At 39.8% G+C, this 6,138-nt stretch overlaps 1 non-coding gene across 1 annotated transcript; it reads right to left on the bottom strand.

The window, feature by feature from the left end:
• Positions 1-3,564: 3,564 nt before the first annotated feature.
• LOC115063497 lies at positions 3,565-3,696 on the bottom strand. Its single transcript, XR_003843369.1, has one exon. It is a non-coding gene; the product is annotated as a small nucleolar RNA SNORA17 (small nucleolar RNA).
• Positions 3,697-6,138: the final 2,442 nt, after the last annotated feature.

The raw sequence follows: 6,138 nt of genomic DNA, 5'->3' as shown, positions 1-6,138 counted from the left end.
TCTCTCTCTCTCTCTCTCTCTCTCTCTCTCTCTCTCTCTCTCTCTCTGTCTCTCCCTTGCTCTTATCAGACCTGTCTTTCTATGTTCCTACCTCTCTCTCTACTCTGTTCCTGTTTCTCTATTGGACAGGTCCAGTCTGGTGTCCATGTTCAGTCCACTTCTTTCTTTTTCTGCTCTGGATTCTTCCCAGATGCCATTGTCTCATCCCTCTCTAATATCTATAATACAAACTTTCCCCTTAACCATATCATGCCATGTGCATGAAACAACCACTTTGTCAGTTTATACATGTTGCCCTGTTTCTTTTTATCATGTTCTAGTATTTACTTACCTATAGTTTTAAAAGGGGGTACAAAAACTAATAATAATTATTTTATCCAATTTTTGTCAAATTGGGTGATGGATTATGTGTTTAATGATTTGGTTCTCCTTCATGGCCTGATGGATATAATTTATCTCATCACAGTCAGTCTGAAGTGGGAATTGGCTCATTCACTATTTACAGTAAGTGACCCACCATAAACAGCTGTTGTAATTGAAAGAAAGCTTAGCACTACAGCATGTACTTGTTTGGAGACCACAGAAATGTGCCCTTAGGTCTTAGTGTAAGGCTGTACTGAGAACAGTGGCAGCTGAGAGTCTTAGCAACTTGTCTGTCTCAGAAGGAGTTCCTGAGCCTTTCTGAGTCTGGGAATATACTGAGCCTTTCTGAGTCTGGGAATATACTGCTCTCAACAGGTGCCAGGACCAGATCCAGCACAAATATAAGGATGTTGGTCTTGTCTCTATGTGATATTGAGCTTGTCACTCAGAATCCAAATCCCTTGATTTTAACCTTTATGTGTTACACTTATTGATTTAAACAAACAAGCAAGCAACAAAAAAGCCTTTAGACTTTAAAATGCTACAGTTTTACAGCTTAGTGGTTAAGATGCTGTGTAAGAGGTGGAGCATGTGATGCGGAGGTGATTAGAGTGCGGGCCTTAGCATTGTAATACACTGCATCTGAACTTAGGAACATTTTATCATAATAATATACTGTTTCCTTTAGAAGTAAATGAACATAATGCCAACAAATTTTAGTTATATTGCAAAATATGTAGACTGAAATTCGTTTGAAAGATCATGATTAATCTTACTATAAACTTAGGAAAGGAAGCCCATAATCTAGATGGCTAGATTTTTATGAAAGAAATGAGACTCCAAGGTAAAAGTTACAAAGGAAGTGAAAGAACTCCATCATTTCCCCTTGGCTTTATTGTCCATAATATTTATTCTATTTTTCTATCTAAATTCAAAGGAAGAATGATCAGAATCACATTTGGAAAACATATCTAAGTTCATGGTTATTCAGAAGTGAGGGTAAACATTCTTGAGAAATAAACACAAAGTTATCATTCCTCTTCATTGTGAAATAAAAGTTATAAATCTGCCCAAAATATATCTATGCACCTTTCTTGTAACTTGGAATATTGTTTTCATAAATATTGTTTTAATATGAAACTAAGACTTATGTACTTTATTTGTGGACACAAATGCCTGGGGTATTTTTTTTTCCTCAGTTGGGGAATTAACTCATTTCAGTGGTTTGCTCAATTATCTGAGGAAATATCTAGAGAAGCATGACCCATAAGCAGAACAGTATGGTACCAATTAACTCACGGTTTCTCAGCAGTCAAGAAGGTGAGCTGTCTGTAGAAGGAAGTGAATAGGCTAGCATGGGAGCATACAGATGAGTTGTTCAGGGATGCGCTACCTTTTCATCACCTTCTGCTCTTAACTTCAGTGTAGTAAGATAGCAAGAACAGACTTCTGGCTCCTGAGCACAGCTCTGACTTCTGACCTAAATAATCCTTTCTGGAAAAATTCTTCTCCCCTGGAAGCCGCTCTTGTCTCCTTTGTTTGAGAAAGATCAAGTTTCCTAATTATAAGGATTCTCGGGGCATACTTTTAGCAATACACCAAAACAGAGATGTGAAAACCATCTCTAAAATCCAAGGTGAGCTGCAAGGCTCTGTAGCCTATGGTGGAAGGCTCTCAGGATGACTCTTTTTCCCTTTTACTCCAATCTCCATAACCTATTCCAATTTCACACTTTTGGGTTTGTGGGATTTTAAAACAAATTATTGGCTTCTTGTGAATTTTACATCATGCACCCCAATCCCACTCATTTCCCTCTCCCCTCGTACCCATCCCCCACCCCTGCAACCTTCCCAGAGATAGAAAAAAAAAATCTCCTGTGGAAGCTGTAGAGTGTCACACAGTAACCCCTTTTGTCCACACACCTTTGCTTGCTTATGTTCATTTCAATGGCTCCTTGCTCTGGTACAAGGCTTCTGTTACATTATCAATATGGGAACCTCACTGGGACTCCTCTTATATCCTGCTGTTGCCCTGTGTCATGGAGATACTGTAGTTTTGGATCTGTGGGACCAGCTGCTTCATGTACTCCAGCAGTTCATCAGTGGGGTAGATAGGCCAATTCAAAGCTATGGATCTGGGCCTGGGAGGTGTGAGTTGGTAAGCCTGCTGCATCTCTAGGTCTCATGTCCCAGGGGATGCCTCACCAGCAACCCTTGAAACCAGGGCCATCTCTACCCTGCTGCTCAGGCAAGGTGCAGAGCCTGCTCTCCTGAGTGTTGCAGCAGGTGAGGAACATGGCCAGTTCTCCCACTCTCATGACCCCAGATCAGATCTCCCTCCAACCATAGATGGTGAGGGATGAGAGAGGGGAAGAGGGCCTCTCTCCCTCATTCTCACCACTGCCCAGTAGACAAGAGGTAAGAAGGCACCGCCTTCTCTCATAATCCTTGGGCCAGCTTTCCCACCTGCCATAGGTGGCAAAGGGTGAGTGTGACACAGGAGACAATGGTAGGGCCAGCTTGCTCACACTTGTATCCTCAGGCTGGCTCACACACAGCTCATGCAAAGTGCACAGCCACTCTCTCAGGTACTGCAGCTGCTCAGAGCAGGGGATAGGGAGGAGGCCACCTCTCTTGCCCTCTGCAGGATGCCCGGGTGAAGGGTACGGCCCATTCCACACAGCCCTCAGACATTAACACGTCCCTGGGTGTCAGCTCAGACCAGAGACATCTGACTGGCCTTTACTTGTAGCGGATCCCTGTTGCTTTAGGGCACAGACACAGATGTGGCCCCCAGCGGCAGCACAGGCCAGGACCCCACCACAGTCCCAGGTGGCACCATTATCTACTCACATCAAGCTGCTCCTCACTATCTTCTAGTGTCCAGTTCCTCCTCTCTTCATTGTGCTGTTGTTGTTGTTTCATCTTTCTGTTTCTCTTTCTCTTCCATTTATCCACCACTTACTTGCTCCTCGAAGTGGTGCCCAGGACCTTTAAGTGCCTGAAGTCATCTCAGGCGTGGTCTCAGGAATGCTATGCCTTGCTCATGAATGGCACTAGGCAGGGGTCACCTTTGGCATGGTCTGCCCACTCTCTCCCCCAAGCTTGCATGGCACTTGACTGGTGGTCATCTTAAGCTAGCTCCCTGTGTAGGCCCCATAGCACAGGTCTGGTTGTTGTCTTGGGCTCACATTTTTTAAGGAATGTTAGGGTACTTCTCATTCAGATGTTCACAGGTTAGAACACTGAGAGTAGACATAGCCTCTCTCCTCTCTGCCACCTACTAATGCACAGGTAACGTAGCTGACACACAGACAATGCCTCTAGGGGCACGGGGATTGTGTTTTAATGGGGTTATATAGAGGAAGAACACGTTCTATTCAGAAAATTGAGTCTACTGAATTTTCTAAGTTCTACTAAGAAAGTTCTACTCAAAAAGAAAAAAATTCAGGACATACACTCTTGTTACTACACCAAGTTTACTTCCACTTCTTAGGAAATCATTTTATTTCTGCTTTATTTCCTTTACTCAGAGGAAACTTACTGAGATAAACGAGTTTTTATACTACTACCAAGTATGCTGAAGTACAACAGATGCATTTCCCTTCCTAAGAAAACTGAAGTATCCAAATCTAAATTTTCTTCTTCAAAATAGAAATAACTGGGCCAGCAATGGATAAACATCTACACATCCATACCCCCATAATAAATAAATGTAAATTAGAAATAATTTCATGGAGTCTCTTCATACTCATAAAAGCAAGAGATTATCGAGAATATTAGTAGAAAATATTTGAGTGTATCTTAAAATAATGATTATTATAGGTATGATACAATAAAGAATCTAATGTATAAAATTGTATTGATTAAGTAAAATCTCAACTACACATTATTGTTCTTGCAGCACAAAGAAAAAAAAATCTTTTAATCCCAAAGTATGTGATAAGGCCTCATCATGTGTTCACTCAGAAAAAGTTATCAAATTGATTTAATAACCATTTTTAGTCATTTATATTTACTGGATATATGCAATATTCCAGACTAGTCCCTGTGACATTTATACAACTGTTTTCTTTTTCCAGTTATCCTAAGTTTCTTGAGTTTACTATCAGAAACATTTAAAGGAATTCTTATCTCTTGATGTTAAGTACAAATTGCTATTAAAAATAATTATGGCTTTATTTTCATAGGCAAATCAAGTGAAATATTCTGTCATTTCTTAATTTGTACAAATTACACATGGGTTTTTTTTTAGGAAAAAAAGAAATAAAAACATTATAAATTTTCATCCATTTTGATTTCATCTGGAAAGTTATTTTTCAAATATCTGTTTTGCTTTCCTTTCTGGAGTCGATCTACCTTTATTTTTCATGGAAATGTTTGTGTGTTAATTTACATATGTCTAATTCACATACATAGTAACAATGCTGCCTGTTATTCAGTTAATAAGAATTTGCTATCAGGCAGACAAGCTGGATCGGCAGATAAAGGTGCTTGTTGGCAAGTCTTGCAAACTCAGGTCAATTCTCCAGCAAATTGTCCTCTGGCCTCAATATGTGCAAAGTGACAGGTACACCATCTCCCACAAAATAAATGAATAAAAACCAAGTGTACACATATGTATTTAAAAGTTGATCTTGGTGTTGCACTCATCAAACAAAGATTTTCAAAACCTAATAAGCAGGATGTGACCATTCTCAAATAATATTTGCTTGTGAGCTCTTTATAGTCACTTCAAAGGTCAAGACCCTAAGTTAATCACTTCCACAGTGAGTGTTATTTTAGAAACTGAGAATGTTAGATCACTCTCATTAGATTCATTTCATTTGTTAAAGTTTAAAGAAATGGATAAATTATTATATGTGCCCTCCTCTATCACTCTGTCTTGTTTATGACTCAACTGATTCACAAGAGAAATTATTCTGTTCTCATTCTTTAAGCCTTGGTTTATAACTTTAGGTCTCTGTAGAACTGCATGGTTGAGTCTCACTTTACATGCTCAGTTTAGAGATGATTGCACGCGGTGATTTCAACTCCCCATTGAAAAGCCAGAGCATGTGAGTACAGAGGATTATTATAGAACTAACTCTGTAACCAAAGCATTTGTTTAGATGTTATTTGAAACATGAAGCTGAGAACATCTCCCAATTATGGATAGTGTATTCATTCCAGAGTGTCTATGTGAGCTATGAGAAAGACATGTGTTCGCTCAGTATTACTGTTAACCATCTGGCTCCCACCTCTGTCTTTCTCAGACATCTCTAGTTACATCTGTATTTGACTTGGCCAGATAAGTAGTTTTGATCCCTACACCAGCCAGAGATATGAAATGACAATCAAGCAATGGCATCTGTGCACATTGGCTCTGGGATGACTCCCTAATCTGAGCTGTGTGTAGTTCCTCTACCTCCAGTTATCTTTTCTCTTGGGCAATGAGAAGGGTTCTATTTCTCTTCCTTCCTTCCAGAAAAGCCTCTTTTTTGTTTGAATCCAAGATGATAAAAATGTATGCCATGTCATAATTTACTGGAAGAGCAATGACCTCACAACAGGCCCAAAGACATATTCCTGCAACTGCCATGGCCAATACTGCACTAAATACAGACACAAACAAGTAAGTGGAATAAATAACATGGAACAAAATATCAAATAGACAGTAAATGCAAAGGCACAGCCCCTGGTAACCTGGCATGATCGTGTTATTAGAAGAGATGAAATCTAACTCTATCAAAAAGTAAACTCTCTACCTGAACCACCCCTAGCATTCCATATTTAT

Source organism: Mus pahari, chromosome 2, assembly GCF_900095145.1.
Source record: "Mus pahari chromosome 2, PAHARI_EIJ_v1.1, whole genome shotgun sequence".
Classification (NCBI taxonomy): Eukaryota; Metazoa; Chordata; class Mammalia; order Rodentia; family Muridae; genus Mus; species Mus pahari.
The sequence above is the reverse complement of the archived record's forward strand: the minus strand, read 5'-3'. Positions and strand labels throughout refer to the sequence as shown.